General features: G+C 41.5%; 1 long non-coding RNA gene across 5 annotated transcripts in view; it reads left to right on the forward strand.

Annotated features, from left to right (window-relative positions):
• The first annotated feature begins 1,156 nt into the window (after positions 1-1,156).
• The window catches only part of LOC112449549 (uncharacterized), a 62,526-nt gene continuing 46,322 nt past the window's right edge, over positions 1,157-17,360 (forward strand). Inside the window, exons 1-3 of one of the 5 annotated variants that reach the window (XR_003038126.2) lie at positions 1,157-1,550; positions 3,396-3,758; positions 4,542-4,674. This is a non-coding gene — a long non-coding RNA (uncharacterized lncRNA). Of the gene's footprint in view, positions 1,551-3,395; positions 4,675-17,360 lie in introns of all 5 variants that reach the window. The other 4 variants (XR_009490551.1, XR_009490552.1, XR_003038129.2 and 1 more) reach the window with 4 other exon arrangements.

Below are 17,360 nucleotides of genomic sequence, written 5' to 3' on the forward strand. Positions count from 1 at the left end.
ATAATATTTTCTCTGTGGGATAGGTTTTATTTAATTTTAGTATTCTTTGTATTTCATTTTATTTTGATGAAGATCACGGATTTGTAGTTTTTATCAAAGGCTTTTTCACCTAATGCAGCTGACGAAGAGCTGCCTGAGCAGGAAGCTATGAGAAACAGCTTTGCGAGGATGCTTCGAATTCCAAATAAAAATTAAATGTCTGCTCAATCAAAAATAGTGAAAATACTATAACACATTTAATTCCGAAGTGAACTACTAGGGAAATGTGCCTAAATTCAAACCTAGTCTGTTGTAGGCTCACGTTGTCTTATTAATACATAATGTGTATCTCTTTAAAATTAATCTGCATGATTGCTTCATTAAATAAAAGAGTTGCTTATATTCTTTTTCCCGGTACTTTCTCTATGGAATTTGTAAGTTATGCTCAATTAGAGGGAATAATTGGAAAAAATAAAAGATTCTTTTCAGTTTTCTCTGAGTATTTTCTCCGATGATAGTTTGAAGGTGTGAGTAATGCCATTTGCACAATCAACAGTTTCTTCCTAATGTTTTATTCCTGGGGGGATGGGGGAGACTGATATATTGGGATCATTATCTTTTTTTTCCTATGTGTATTCAAAAAAAGTCTCAAATGTCTTAGAGAATATTATTGTGTGCATATTCAATTCAAAATAAGATTCATATCAATTTTCTGCTCAAATACCATAGTTACATGGCAAAATTTGATTCTTATGACATAAAGTTTGTTGCTGTTATTCTCATTTTTGCAGGTTCAGTCTTACAGCTTCAAATTCATATTATCAGCAGCTATTTAAATTACAAATGAGAATGATCATAGCACAGGATTATTATCTCTTTAATTCTAGATATCAAATTTCTGTTAATTGCTTTGGAAGCTACATCGACCAATAAGGTCATGTGAAACATTGCTTCATAAGTAGGACATGTTAATCTTTTACATGAAATTGCTGAGCCTCATTTTCTCTACCTGGCACTTGACGACAACTATCCTTAGATGAACCTGGGGAGGACACTAAAGGAGCATAGGTAAATGAAGTAGTAGGAAAATATTTTGATTATTATAAATATATATTTTTTTCTTTAATGCTCTGCAAATTTTTATAGCTATTTAGTAATTGAATGTTTATTTTCAATGATGTGCTGAGGTTGCTTTGTATTTGTCTGCAAGAGCTGACTGGGACATCTTCTCAACTCCAAATTTAGTGACATCAGGTTGTTGGCTTGAAATCAGCCATAGTGAGAGTATTTATGGAGAAGGCAATGGCACCCCACTCCAGTACTCTTGCCTGGAGAACCCCATGGATGGAGGAGCCTGGTGGGCTGCAGTCTATGGGGTCACTGAGAGTCGGACACGACTGAGCGACTTCACTTTCACTTTTCACTTCCCTGCATTGGAGAAGGAAATGGCAACCCACTCCAGTGTCCTTGCCTGGAGAATCCCAGGGACGGCGGAGCCTGGTGGGCTGCTGTCTATGGGGTCACACAGAGTCAGACACGACTGAAGTAACTTAGCAGCAGCAGCAGCAGCAGTGAGTATTTATATGATGGGGAGTAGCAAATAAGACAAACCAGGGCCATTTTTTCAAAACCTGGAGAGCTTGATGTTAAATATTTACCGGCATTCCACTGCTAGTATTGTTAGAATTGTTAATTTCCTGCTGTTGATAATTGTACTAAACTATGTAAAAGATTATCTTTGTTTTTAGTAAACAAATCCTGAAATAGTTAAGGGCAAAGAGGTTTTATGTCTGCAACTTACTCAGGAAATTTATATGGTTATATACACATAATCTCCACACATAGAGAGATGAGAGAGAGAGAATGGTAAAGCAAATATGGTAAAATATTAACATTTGCAGAATTCGGATGATGGTTATAAGGAATTCTTTGTGTTATTTTTGTAACTTTTTTGTAAGTCTGAAATGATATAAAATAAAAAGCTAAAAGAAGTGTCCTTGAGGCTGAGATAAAGTGCTACAAGAAAAGGAGAATGCAAAAGAACAAGTGAATAGCAAGAGCACTTTCTTGAAAGGTTGTGCAAGGCAGTGGACACGAACATAGCCTGCAGTGTGGGGAAGGGCGTAGGTGGGAAGTGGGGGTCTGCAGGGTCGGGGTTGCCTTGGTTCAAAGGATAAAGATCAGCTCTGCTATTTCTTTTCTGTGGACTTGCCCACTAACCCTCTATGTGCCTGTTTCACCTGTAAAATGGGGTAATAATATCTATGAGAAGCAGTTGTTGCAGTGATTAAATGAGTTAATGCATGAAGCATCTCCGTTAGGGCCTGGCCCTTGGTAAGCAATTGCTATTGTTTTTGTAGTGGCTTTGCGTTTTTAAAACAGGGCATCAAAGCTTCCAAGACCAGGTGCTTAGGAGAGAAAAATGCTCAATAAATTTCAAAATCTTGATAAGTATCACGAACCAAAGCTGTAGGCTTAAAGAGTATGCCACAACATTATGGAGTCTGAGACTGTAGGATACAGATACAAGAGCAGTTTTAAGTCACAGGGCAAGGAAATTAGAACACAAGAACCAAAACGGAAGCTCAAAATCCAAAAATAAACCCCTGATATGAGAAAGATACATGGGGAGGATTTAGAAAGAAGAGTCAGAGAGCTCAGATACAATGTGGAGTTTTATTCCCTGCCTGCCCATTCTCCGCTTCCCTGGATGAAATCTTTTTGAATGTCAGTGATGATGCTAATATTTATTGAACAATAACAATAGGCCAGAGTGTCCTAAGTGCTTGACCTGGGTTATCTTTTATAATTCTCCCTACACCTCACTTCCCTGGTGACTCAGACAGTAAAGAATCTGCCTGCAATGCAAGAGACCTGGGTTCGCTCCCTGGGTTGGGATGATCCCCTCGAGGAGGAAATGGTAACCCATTCCATGGACAGAGGAGCCTGGTGGGCCACGGTCCACGGAGTCGCAAAGAGTCACACACGACTGAGAGACTAAGCACGGCACGACACCTCACTGTAGGTGGCATTATTAGCTCTGTTTTATAATGAGGACTTGGATGCAGAAATATTAATATTAAGTAAATTTCCCAGGTCACACACTTAAAAGTGTTGGAAGAGAATTAGAAGCCAGACAGTAAACTCCCGAGCCTGCACCGTCTCTGGTGAGTTTGGGGCTCAGAAAGAATGACTAGCGCCTTGTACCCCATGCAGAATTCTGGGAGAAGAGGAACCTGGCAGAAGATGCGTGTAGAGTCGGCCTCCAGGATGGCCTACCGTGACCTCCTCTTCCTGGTGTTGGCACTCTCGTGTAGAACTGCTCCGCCGTGTCACTGCGCCCAGTCGAATGGTATGCGATTCGCTAGGCTAGATCACGAAAGACAACGTGGCTTCTTTTTTGTTCTCTTTCTCAGATCATTGACCTTGGGAAAAGCTAGCCGCCATGTCCTGGGGTGTCTTCAGAATCTCTCCCGAGACGCCCAGATGGTGAGGAACTGGGCCCTCAACAACATGAGTGACTTTGGAAGCACACCTCCTCCAGCCCCAGCTGAGCCTTCCGATGACTGCAGCCCTGCTGACGTTGTTACGGAACAAAGGTTTGTGCGCCCGATGCACAGTGGGGCCAGAAAAACTGAGACACTGGAGTCTGGACCAGGGAAAGGCTGATTGCAGCGCCAAGCAAGGAAAACAGGCGGCCTGTGCTCAAAACCCCTGAACTCCCTGATGGTTTGGGGGGAGAAGGTTTTATAGGCAAAATTTGGACTCAGAGTTGCAGGGTATGTGACTTTCTTCTGATTGGTTGATGGTGGGTGGATAGGGCTGTACTCCTGGCATCTTGGGCTCAGCCTGAAGTTGCCATCTTCTGTCTGGGGAGGGGCCTTCGTTCTGCCGAAGGTACTGTTACCTAAATTCATTGAGGAGGAATCAGGATCCTGACCCAAGGCTAGTTGGGGTATAGTTGATTTACAATGCTGTGTTAATTTCAGCTGTGCAGCAGAGTGATTCAGTTATACATACATATACATTCTTTTTTTAAATATTCTTTTCCATTGTGGTTTATCATAGGATATTGAATATAGTTTTCTGTGCTATACAATAGAATCTTGTTTATCCAGTTTATATATGAAACCTTACATCTTTTAACCCCAACTTCCCACTGCATCCATCTCCTACCCCCATTCCCCTTGGCAACCACCAGTCTGTACCCTACATCCATGAATCTGTTTCTGTTTCATAGATAGGTTCATTTGTGTTGCATTTTAAATTTCACACATGAGTGATATCATATGGTATTTATCTTTATCTTTCTGACTTACTTCACTTAGTATGATAATCTCTAGGTTCATTCATGTTGCTTCAAATGACAACATCTCACTCTTTTTTATGGCTGAGTAGTATTCCACTGTATATATGTATCTCATCTTCTTTATCCATTCATCTGTCTATGGACATTTAGGTTGCTTCCATGTCCAAGGTTGCACTATTATATCTTCACCTTATTTCTGGGTTCATTCCCTTCCATCCCTGATTAAAGACTGAATCTGCTCTTTGGAACTCAGGGAAGACCAAGGAGGTTGAAGTCTGTTTCTTACAAACAAGAAATGAAGGACACAGAAGGGATTTGTGCCTGGGAGACCCACAGGGTCCTGCTTGGTTTCAACATCTTGACTTCAGCTTCAGGAGAGACCCCAGGTAACAACCACCCACCACCCATAGGTTGCTCCTGAATTTCTGACCAACGGAAACTGAGATAATACATGTTTTTGGTTTTAAACCACTAAGTGTGGGATAATATGTTATGCAGCAAACGGTGACTAATACAGTCTAGCACACACACACACAAAAATGCTTTGAGAGAAACAGTGGTATAGCAGATTTGTGCAAAGAGAGCATGAGGTGATCTATCTTTCCCCCAACAAATATTTTTGGTTAAGAATTAAGATCTGAGAGAGGAGCCCAGGACTAGGGTGACAGAACCGTATGCTAGGGTCTGCAGAGTGGGCCGCCCACGTCAAGGCAACCAGACTCCAGGTTACGTCAGCTGAGGTCACACATGAGACGTGGTGGAGACAGAGACGGATGCCCAAGATCAAGTAGCTCAAGCTTCACTCAGCGCAGTCTCACCTGAGACGCGCCAGCACACCGCTCCACTCCCACAAGCCCAGGATGACTCTCTCAGGAACTTCCAGCATTTCAGGAACTTTAGTGCTGGGGAAAGGGCATAAAGGTGACGAGAAAGATGGGACAGTCTTCAGAGGCTAAATTTTAAACTGAAGATGACTAAGTTTTACCTTGAATGAATTTTCTACCACAAATTAGCATTTGAGAATAAAATTAATTTCAACTACAGAGAAATAAGGTATTTATAGACTTTTGCACAGTCAATATTTGTTGTTACAAATCTCCACACCCACTGTTTTACGAATGGTAGGGATTCTTGATCCCAGAGCAAGATAGAAGAAATAGATCAGTAGTGTCACAGAAGGGCAGTGCGGATTTCCTTTGTTCAGACATGTAACTGCATTACTTTCGGTGATGAGTTCAGTTCAGTCGCTCAGTCATGTCTGACCCTTTGTGACCCCATGGACTGCAGCACGCCAGGCCTCCCTGTCCATCATCAACTCCCAGAGTTTGCTCAAACTCATGCCCATCGAGTTGGTGATGCCATCCAACCATCTCATCCTCTGTCGTCCCCTTCTCCTCCCGCCTTCAATCTTTCCCAGCATCAGAATCTTTTCCAATGAGTCAGCTCTTCTCATCAGGTGGCCAAAGTACTGGAGTTTCAGCTTCAGCATCAGTCCTTCCAATGAATATTCAGGACTGATTTCCTTTAGGATGGACTGGTTGGGTCTCCTTGCTTGGTGATGAGAAATAAGTCTTTATGGAGAATAAGCTCTCTTGCTGTGCACTACTGTTGGCTAATACTCCTGATATACTCACAATGTTCCAGGGAGTTGTTCTCACCATTTTACGAATATTAAACTTATTCTGTTCTCACAGAAAATCTATGGGGTGCTTATTAGTATCAGCCCCATTTGAAAAATGGGGAAACTAAGGTAAGGAAGCTTAGCAAACAACCAAAGGTCATACATGGCCAGTCTGGGTCTGGGGTGGATAATTTAATCAGTGTTCTCATGCTCGTCAGAACGAACCTTATACTCCAAACACTTTATTTCTGGTTTTGTTGTTGTTGTTTATCACTAAGTTTGGTCCAACTCTTTGCTATCCCAAGGACTGTAGCCCACCAGCCTCCTCAGTCCATGGGATTTCCCAGGCATGAAAACTGGAGTGGATGATCATTTCCTTCTCCAGGGGAACTTCCTGACCCAGGGATCGAACCTGCATCTGCTCCATTGGCAGGGGGGTTCTTTACCACTGAGCCACCTGAGAGGCCCTAATTTCTAGTACATCAGGTTTATCCTAAGAGCTGTAACTAAGTTGGAAAAGTGTATGATTTAGATCCAAATTTACTGTGGAATTTCCTGACGATACTAGACAAAGAGTTTATTGGCTGATTTCTAAAATGGGGCTAATTGTAGTCATCTGCATGCACAGGTGTTTATGGAGATTATTCCGCTAGTATTTAGATTTCACTTTGAAGTGAATAACTTTAGGTGTCCTGGCTATGGGGTGGAGAGCTCTATGAATCTTTAAGGACTGGCTTGTAAACATGTAATCAGAGGATCTGGTGTTGCCTGAGAATCCAGAGCAGGTTTTAAATAGCTCACAGAGCACTAGGCTGGTCTTTCCAAGTCCAAGTTATCAAAAATAGTTTCCCAGTTTGTGCGTGTGACCTTTCCTGGCTGCAGACACTGAGCCATAAAGGCTATTTTGCCTTTGCCTGTCACCAGAAGCAAAAGCAAACTGCTGACTTTTTCAAATATGAATGACAGAGATCTAAATAATCTCAAACGTGGTGCTAGCACACAGCCCTGCGAGGCCCTTGGGCTTCCCTGAGTTCAGTGGAAGTACTCTTTCCGTCGGATTCCTCCAAGATAGGGAATGGGCCTCAGTGGCCACGTCCTGACTTCATCAGCACATTCAACCAGAAACAAGACAGCCACAGACGCCCAAGGATCCTTCTACAGACAACTGGAGAATTTCTGATGTTGTCGATTAACTTGTTTCACTTGACTTATCTAAAATTTACTTGTCTAATACAGTCTGGTGGCTTTGCTCACTTCATTAGACCTGGAAGATAGGTTCCATCCAACATTTACAAATTCATTTTATGAACTCTTCATTTGAGAACTGTTCTAACACTCTAGTACTCTTGCCTGGAAAACCCCATGGATGGAGGAGCCTGGAAGGCTGCAGTCCTTGGGGTCACTGAGGGTTGGACATGACTGAGCAACTTCACTTTCACTTTTCACTTTCCCTTTTCACTTTCATGCATTGGAGAAGGAATGGCAACCCACTCCAGTGTTCTTGCCTGGAGAATCCCAGGGACAGCGGAGCCTGGTGGGCTGCCGTCTATGGGGTTGCACAGAGTCGGACACGACTGAAGCGACTTAGCAGCAGCAGCAGCAGCAGCTAACACCTGTATGTGAAGTTAGCAGGGAATAAGAAAAATGATTGCTATGCTGAGATATTTTCTAGATGGTAGTCATATGGAACTATTGTGAAACATGAAAAATTAAAAAAAATCCTAGAAGATAAACATTTAAAGTACTCGATGAGTGGAATTTTGGCATTATTCTACATTTTTAAAAAATCTGCTACTTTGGTCCAGAAAAAGATAGAAGTTTCAGTGTTCTTTTCTGTAAAGAGACTTCTAAAGTGCCATCAGGTAGAACTTATATTCTCGTGAAATACTAGGTCATAATCTTTTAATATTGTTTTTTAAAAATTTACTTTTATTGAAGTATAGTTGATGTACAAGGTTGTGTTAGTTTTAGGGGTACAGCAGAGTGATTGGGATATTTTTCCCATATAGGTTGGTACAAAATATTGAGTATAATTCTTTGTGTTATACAGTAAGTCACTGCCATTTATTTTACATGTAGTAATATGTATATGTTACTTTTTAATATGCTCCTTCCAGTTTTCCAATAAATATTTATTATTAGGCAAGCCACGATTCAGGATCCCGGGGTGGGATCACCATGTACCCAGGTGCCCCTTTGCTGCCCTGGGAGAAGGATGGGGGGCAGAGGAGGGGCTGGAGCCACTGTGGGTCTTCCCAGGACGGGGCGTCTCGGGCTGAGAGTCAAGCTGTGCGGCCGGAGGGCTCGCACACACAGAGCCCTTCTCGCCCTGTGGTGGCACTCCCACTAGCTGTCACTGCCTTCTGACAGTAATGCAGGTCCAGGGAGCTCTGTTCACAGTTCCAGGTCTGCTTCTTGCTGGGTAAGGTGCCATCAAAGCATCAGTCTGGTAGTTCTTGATTTGGGTCTTGCCATCTTCAGCAATAGTGCTGACTCCCAGAGACACCCCCAAAGCAGCGGGAAGCTGTGTCTGACACTGTGGTTAATCACCTAAGGGCTGGACTCTGCTTGTGGTTCCGTGGTTGAGAGTTTGCCTGCCGATCCAGGAGACATGAGTTCAATTGCCTCATCTGGGAAGATTCCACATGTGATGGGGCAGCTGAGCCCATGTGCTGCAGCTGCTGGAGCCCACCTGCCCTGGAGCCGGTGCTCCACAAGGAACCGCACCCCCCACCGCCATGAGAGGCTCATGTATCGCAAGCGGACAGTAGCCCCCTGCTCTCTGCAACTAGAGAACGCCCGTGCACAGCAAAGAAGACCACAAATAAAATAAAAAACTTTTAAAAGGACTGGGTTTAATTTTCTGGGTGAGTTAGTTGAGATTTAACACTGTTTACTTTTCTGCTTCATGATTATAAGTCAATATTTATTCAGAGAATGGAATAAAATGAATTTATTTATAAAATGAATAGATATTTCTTGAAATGTGCATTCTCTTTTTAATGTGGGCAACTCACTAGGCCTGCTGTGTTTTTTCACATTCAGGTGCTTTTATTTTTTGTTTAAATCTGCTTATTTTTAATTAGAGGATAATTGCTTTAGAATATTGTGTTGGTTTCTGCAATATATCAACATGCATCAGTTTTAGGTGTACATTAGGCTTGCTGTTGTTTTTTTTTTAATTGACTGATTCTTGAATCATGCAAGAAAAAAATTTTAACTACACTTTCAGGGCACTCATCATGTACTTTAATAAACTTCTGCTGTCAAAACTTTCCCTGTACCTGAATACTGCTTACCATGGGTCCATTTCAGGTTTATGGAACACTTGCATTTCACAACCACCACTGCTTCTGCCTCTGTTTTTCAGTTTTCATTTCTTAACTGAGGAATCATACTGGTCTAGCTCATCTTTCTGATCAGGTCTTAAGAGAGCACCAGGTCTTAAGAGAGTACCACAAGCCCTGAACCTTGAGTGTGCTGCATGCCTTTGGGCCAGCTGCCTTCCCCAGCAGACACAGATGCTGGGGCAAAGCGAGTTCTCACAGAAAGAGGTATGCAACATGGGGCAATACTGGCATTTTTGGGTATAATGCAAAGTAGGAAACTAAAGATTAATCTAGTTGCTAGACTATTCCGTTCTTTTGAAATAAATTCCTTGTAACTTATTATGGAGCACTTGAACTTGATTTCATAATCAGGATCTTAGTTCAAAGAAATAAAAACAGCTTTTGCAAACGACTGCTGTCACTGTTGGCTGGCTGATCCAGCGGCTCTTCCTGCCCCTTGAACTGCAGAATTTCCCTGAATTTTCTGGATTTTCTGGTAAAAGAAACTTGCGAGGCAGCATTGTGAGTTTGTCTTCCTCTGGCCTTGGTTGCTGGTGCTAAGCGTGAGTTCTAGCAGCCATCTATCTAGTAACTATTAGTGGGTAAGTCACTGGACCAATTTCTACCTCAGCCTTCCTCTGAGGCAAGTAAAAAAGATGACTATATTTTTAAAAGCTACTTCAATTTCCTGTAACTTATTTGCATGCAGTCCTAACTGACACAATAAAATATGGTTACACCAAAGAGGGTCAGGCCAAAACTTAGAGGACTGATGACGATACTGAAGTCAAACTGGACACTGTCCTATTTTTTTCAATACAATGAAAGATTTCAAGACCAATTTCAAAATTAAAAAGTGCATTTACTATTTTGGCATTTCTCCTTTACATTTATCATTTTCTCTTCATAAGTCTAATTGTGAGTACCACCTCACATGAACTGAGCAAATTATATTGTCTTGTAAACAGTGGTTTTTATATATTGGCCATTCCTCTCAAAGCATTATCATAAATCAATATAAGCACTTTTACTTTGGAAGAACTCCTGAGATTTGAATATACAATGTAATTAATAGCAGAGAATAAATTAGATCTCTCTTCTTTCTCTTTTCTTTCCTTCTTTCTCTCTTTGTTTCCAATTATTTCCTTCCTCTCACAATGTTTTTTTTCTCTATTTAATCTTCTTTCTTTCCTTAAAAAAAAAATCTTTCCTACGTTTCTCATAAAGAATACAAACATTTTTCGGGAATTTCCTGGTAGTCTTTGTTGTTGTTGATGTTGTTCTGTCAATTGTGTCTGACTTTTTGTGACCCCATGGACTGCACCATGCTAGGCTTCCCTGTCCTTCACTGTCTCCTGGAGTTTGCTCAAACTCATGTCCATTGAATCAGTGATGCAGTCCAACCATCTCACCCTCTGTCACCCCCTTCTCCTCCTGCTCTCTATCTTTCCCAACATCAGGATCTTTTCCAATGAGTTGGCTCTTCACATCAGGTGGCCAGAGTATTGGAGTTTCAGGATTGATTTCCTTTTGGATTGAATGGTTTGATCTCCTTGCAGTCCAAGAGACTAAGAGTCCTCTCCAGCACCACAGTTTGAATGCATCAGTTCTTTGGCACTCAGTCTTCTTTATGGTCCAGCACTCACATCGTAGATGACTACTGGAAAAACCATAGCTTTGACTATACAGACCTTTGTCAGCAAAGCAAAGTCTTTGCTTTTTAATATGCTGTCTAGGTTTGTCATAGCTTTTCTTCCAAGGAGTAAGCGTCTTTTAATTGCATGGCTACAGTCACCATCTGCAGTGATTTTGGAGCCCAAGAAAAGAAAGTCTGTCACTGTTTCCATTGTCTCCCCATCTATTTGCCATAAAGTGATGGGCCCGGATGTCATGATCTTTGTTTTTTGAATGTTGAGTTTTAAGACAGCCTTTCACTCTCCTCTTTCACCTTCACTGAGAATCTGCCTGCCAAAGCAGGGGACACAGTTTCCATCCCTGGTCCAAGAAAATCCCACATGCCACAGAGCAGCTAAGTTCCATGCTACAACTGCTGAGCCTGCGCTCTAGAGCTGGAGAGTTGCAATTACTGAGCCCATGTGCTGCAAATACTGAAGCCCGGGCACCTAGAGCCCGTGCTCCATAAGAAAAGCGCCTACAATGAGAAGACTGTCCTGGGCAATGAAGAGTTGCCCCTGTTCACCACAACTAGAGAATGCCCACGTGTGGCAACGAAGACCCAGCACAGCTAAAAACAAGTAAAAATAAATCTAAAAAAAAAAAAAAGAATATAGACATTTTTCTAAGTATTTATGTACCTTTGTGGTAGACATTTTGTCCTTATGCATTTTGTGGGGAATTTGCCAGCATGTTAACATGTTATACAACATAATCAGCAATGGAAAAGTTTTTGAGATTTTCAGTTTCAAATAATTTCCCTCCATTTTTTTTTCTATAAAAATACAATCCTTGTTTGAAGTACATGCCATTTTGTCACAGTTGGAGACTTATGATCCAAGCCAAAATGATCAAATGATTTTTGATCATTTTGAAATATGAGATCACAAATCCATAATCATATTTGATTATTTACCAATATTTTTCTACTCACATGTATAAAAACACTGTGTGTTTTAATATTATACTAACTTGCAAAATATAGCTCAGTCAGTGTCTAAGATAGGATTAAATAATATAATTTGGTATGTTGTTAGTCAAATCCCTTATGATTATACAGTGGAAGTGAGAAATAGATTTAAGGGCCTAGATCTGATAGACAGAGTGCCTGATGGAGGTTCGTGACATTGTACGGGAGACAGGAATCAAGACCATCCCTATGGAAAAGAAATGCAAAAAAGTAAAATGGCTGTCTGGGGAGGACTTACAAATAGCTGTGAAAAGAAGAGAAGCAAAAAGCAAAGGAGAAAAGGAAAGATATAAACATATGAATGCAGAGTTCCAAAGAATAGCAAGGAGAGATAAGAAAGCCTTCCTCAGCGATCAATGCAAAGAAATAGAGGAAAACGACAGAATGGGAAAGACTAGGGATCTCTTCAAGAAAATTAGAGATACCAAGGGAACATTTCATGCAAAGATGGTCTTGATAAAGGACAGAAATGGTATGGACCTAACAGAAGCAGAAGATATTAAGAAGAGGTGGCAAGAATACACAGAAGAACTGTACAAAAAAGATCTTCATCGGGAGTTGGTGATGGACTGGGAGGCCTGGTGTGCTGCGATTCATGGGGTCGCAAAGAGTCGGAAAAGACTGAGCAACTGAACCGAACTGAAGTGTTTTAAACTGAACAGGATAAAAATTAAAAACAGCCTAATGTTGAGTAAGACATACGGAAAGTAAGCTTAAGCCATCTCCTTAGACAAGAAGGGCCACTTAGCTTACAAACGAGAGAAACAAAACAGAACATCTTTTCCAGTTTTTACCAAATTCAAGAAAGGTAAAATAATGTATTGAAACACGATTTCTCTGTCCATATGAGTCTGAAAAAAATCTGAACAGACAGTAATTTAACCAGAATCCAAAGTTCAGGGGCAAGACTGCTGAAAGCTCTCTCAGTTGAAAAATCACTGTTTGTAGAAGTAAACCTTTGTTCCTGGTCTGTAAATTATTAAAACAAGTAAATAATGAGTTCCCAGGCCTCCTCGTTAGGCCTCCTTGCAAGCACTGACGCGCTCCCATGGCAGCTCACCCTTGCCACGGCTGCAGCCCTTGGCGTGTGCGGAGGCCGTGCCGGTCCCAGGGCTGCGCGCGCATCCTCGCGCCAACTGCGGGTCAGCCTTTCCTGCCGCCTCCTCTAGAAGTTCAAATCTGGGGAGCTCAGTGGAGGGTAGGTTCTTGCTCTAGAAGCTTTTCTAATGCCGTTTCCTTTCTCTTCTGTATAATTCACTTTGATTTTTGCCTCAAAGTTCTTATTTTGCCCAAGGCAGAAAACTTAGTCATGTCTAAGTTAAGAATAAATTCTGTTGTTTTCAGTCCTTAAGTTTTGAAGCTTGATTACATTCACCGTGTTGCCCCCTGTTCCATCTTTTCCTTTCTCCTGGGTTGAAATTTTAAATTTTAAGCCCCTTTTAAACTTTTAGGGGCTTATGCAACTGCCACCGTGGGTTATGCAGGAGGGGCCTGACCTCATGCGGGTCTTGATTTATTAAGTCCTGCACTGGGTCCTTGCCTTCCATGTAATTTATACTATTAGACTCTCGGCAACAGGGAAGTATGATGCTTTCTCAAATGGCAACCTGGACAGAATGTGGCCGTATCTTGGCATCTACTCTGCTTCATCACACTGGTGGTCCCTGACCCCACTCTAGCCCTTCTGTTTGGAGGATGGCCCACAAAGGACCTGGTGGTTGTGTCTCTGTTTGTCCCAGTTGTAGGACCATCCGCAAAGGGGAAACACGCTTTCCCCCAGTTACTGTTCATGCCACAAATGGGGCCCAAAGGACCCCGCAGACCCCTTCTGCACTCCACAGGCGTCTTTGGTGGATGTGTGTGTCTCTTGCTCCCCTAGTACGTCACACTAACATCCCCACTTTCCCTCAGAGTCGGTGTTGAGACACTCAGTTTTCAATCAGGGGAGGAACCATACTTGGCACATGCAGTTCTGGTGTCTGTAAATGCAGTTCAATTAGGACACTACATACCTGGAGATAGAATCAAAGTTCAAGGTAAAGATTCAGTCCCAGGAGACTGCTCTCCATTTCAGATGCCAGTTGCTAACCCAGGTTTTACCTGTATTTGTGACTAACTGGCTGCAAACAAGAGGTTTATACAACCCTGTCCTTTCTTGTTGTTCGGTTGCTCAGCTGTGTCCAACTTTTTGCGACCCCATGAATAGCAGCATGCCAGGCTTCCCTGTCCTTCAGTGTCTCCTGCAGTTTGCTCCAATTCATGTCCACAGCCTTCTCTTTGGGTTCGGTTAATTTGCTAGACAGCTCACAGAACTCAGGAAAATTCATTTACTCACGAGGTGACCAGTTTATTACATATGAGTCAGCAACCTGGTGAAGAGACACATAGGTGGGGTACCAAACAAAGAAACTTCTGTCCTTTTGGAGCTTGAGACACAGACGTATGTGGAAGCATTCTGGCTTCTTCACGTGGAAGCTCTCTTTTTCAACATGCCTGAACTACCTTACCCTGTAACTGATAACATCAGAGGGTTCTTATTTGTCCACATCTTGCTACCACTTGCTAATGTCGGTCTGATTTATTAGAGCCATTCTCGTGGGTGTGAAATGACATTTCATTGTGATTTAAATTTGCATTTCCTTAATGGACAATGTTGAACTGTGATGTTGGAGAAGACTGTTGAGAGTCCCTTGGACTGCAAGGAGATCCAACCAGTCCATCCTAAAGGAATATTCATTGGAAGGACTGAATATTCATTGGAAGAACTGATGCTGAAGCTGAAGCTCCAATAATTTGGCCACCTGATGCAAGGAGCTGACTCATTGGAAAAGACCCTGATGCTGGGAAAGATTGAAGGCAGGTGGAGAAGGGGATGACAGAGAATGAGACGGTTGGGTCGAATCACTGACTCAATGGATATAAGTTTGAATAAATTCCAGGGGATGGTGAAGGACAGGGAAGCCTCAAGTGCTGCAGTCCATGGAGTCGCAAAGACTGAGTGACTGAACACAGCAACAATGGATGATATTTTTGAGCATCTTTCCGTGTAACATTTTACATCAGCCATTCATGCATCTTCTTTCATAAATGTATGTTAACATGTTTAAACATTTTTGATGGCTCATCTTATTGAGTTGTCAGCATTCTTCACAGGTTCTGGGTATAAGTCCTTTATTGGGCATGTGTTTTGAAAATGTTTGCTTCTCGTCTTTTGCTTACCTTCTCATTTTCTTAATTGTGACTTTTGAAGTCCAAAAGTTTTAAATTTTGATGAGGTTCAATTTAACAATTTTTTTAATTTTATGGATTATGCTTTTGGTCTTTCCCTAATACAAGGTCTTGAGCTTTTCTTTTACATATTCTTCTAAAAGTTTTATTGTTTTAACTCCTACATTCAAGTATATAATCCCTTTTGAGTTAATTTTGTGTATGTTCTAAGACGAAGTCCAAAATTGATCTTTTTTGTATATGCATCTAATGGATCTAATCCCAGTTCCATTTATTGAACAGATTACCCTTTCCTCCCAATGAATTGCTTTGGAATTTTGTAAAACAAATCAGTTGGCTGAAATATAAGGCTTTATTTCTGGGCTCTCAATTCTGTTTCATTAATCTACATACAGTTGACCTTACACAACTCAGAGATTAGGGGCACTGGCTCTTCTCACATTTAAAAATCCACATAAATTTAGTCTGCCCTCCATAGCTGAGGTTTCACATAACTGCGTCTGTGGATTCAACCAACTGCAGATCATGTAGTGCTGTATTATAGTACTTACTGTTTAAAAAAAATCTGCCTACATGTGGACCCTCACAGTTCAAATCTGTGTTGTTCAAGGGTCAATTATATTTGCATGTCTATATGCCAATACCAGGCTTCTCTATTGGCTCAGATGGTAAAGAATCTGCCCACAACACAGGAGACTCTGGTTCAAGCCCTAGATTGGGAAGATCCCCTGCAGAAGAGAATGGCAACCCACCCCAGTATTCTTGCCTGGAGAATCCCATGGACAGAGGAGCCTGGCAGGCTACAGTCCATGGAGTCACAGAGTCAGACACGACTGAGACTAACACACACACACATATGCCATTACTAGGTTGTCTGATTGTTTTAGCTTTTACAGTTAGTTTTGAAATTAGAAAATAAGAGTTCTTTAACTTTTTGTCCTTTTCAAAATTATTTTGGCTGTTAGGTGTTTTGTATTTTCATATAAATTTTAGAATTTGTCAGTTTCTGTAAGAAGTTTTTTGATAGGAATGTGTTGAATCTATTTGGGAGAGAATTGTCATCTTAACAATATTGAGTGTTCTAATCCATAATCACAGAATGCCTATTTATTGAGGTCTGGGGCTTCCCTGGTAACTCAAATGGTGAAGAATCTGCCTGCAATGCAGGAGACCCGGATTCCATTCCTGGGTTGGAAAGATCCCCTTGAGAAGGGAATGACTATCCACTCCAGTATTCTTGCCTCTTGGACAGAGGAGCCTGGCAAGCTGCAAAGAGTCGGACATGATTGAGTGACGAACACTTTTTAAAATTGGCCTCAGCAAAGTTTTATGATTTTCAGTGTATGCTTTGTACTTTTCTTGTTAAATATATTCTTAAGTATTTCATTCATATTGGTGCTATTGTGAGTGAAATTTTATTCTTAATTTTGCTCATATATCAAAATACAATTGATTTTTGCAGATTGATATTATATCCAGCAAACTTGCTGTACCTTTTGAAAAAAATTAGTGGGCTTAATTTTTTGAGAGCAGTTTTAGGTTTACAGAAAAATTTAGCAGAAAGTACAGAAACTTCCCACCTACTCCTCCTCCCATCATTCTCCTCTACCCTTATTCAGTTTACCCTATTATCAACATCTTGTTAAATATGTTAAATAATACTAAAAGTTGGCTTACCATGTGATCCAACAATCGCTGGATCTAGTGCTAGAGATACACTTGATGACCCAGTATTACATTAAAGTTCGCACTATGTTGTATATCCTATGAGTTTTCACAAATGTATCCACCACTATGGTACCATACAAATTGCTTCACTGCCCCCGAGTTAACCTCTGCAACACCTGTTCATCCATCCTTCCCTCCTTCCAAATCCTTGGAAGCCACTTATCTTTTTACTGTCTCAGTAATGTTGCCTTTTCCAGATGCCAACTGTTGTGCCTTTGTTAAACTAGCTTTTGTTGAGTTTTGCGATGACAGATGGTGAGCTCTGGTTCAACAAGAGGCCACAAGGGAATAGAAATAGAGAAGTTTATTGCCCGTAGATCATAGAGGAAGTGCACCGCATACACTGGGGGAGCACATGGGGAGGTCAAGGCAGGGTGCAGGCAGAGAGAGAGACAGGATGTGGGGCATGGGCTTTTTTTAAGGTCCATGGGTGGAGTGCTTCAGGGTTTCCCGCTAAGCCAGATTGGTTAGTTCAAACCAAGAGGAACGGGACTTTGATAAGCTCGGCAGCTGTCTTATCTC

The sequence above is a fragment of the Bos taurus genome, chromosome 14, assembly GCF_002263795.3.
Source record: "Bos taurus isolate L1 Dominette 01449 registration number 42190680 breed Hereford chromosome 14, ARS-UCD2.0, whole genome shotgun sequence".
In the NCBI taxonomy this organism is placed as follows: Eukaryota; Metazoa; Chordata; class Mammalia; order Artiodactyla; family Bovidae; genus Bos; species Bos taurus.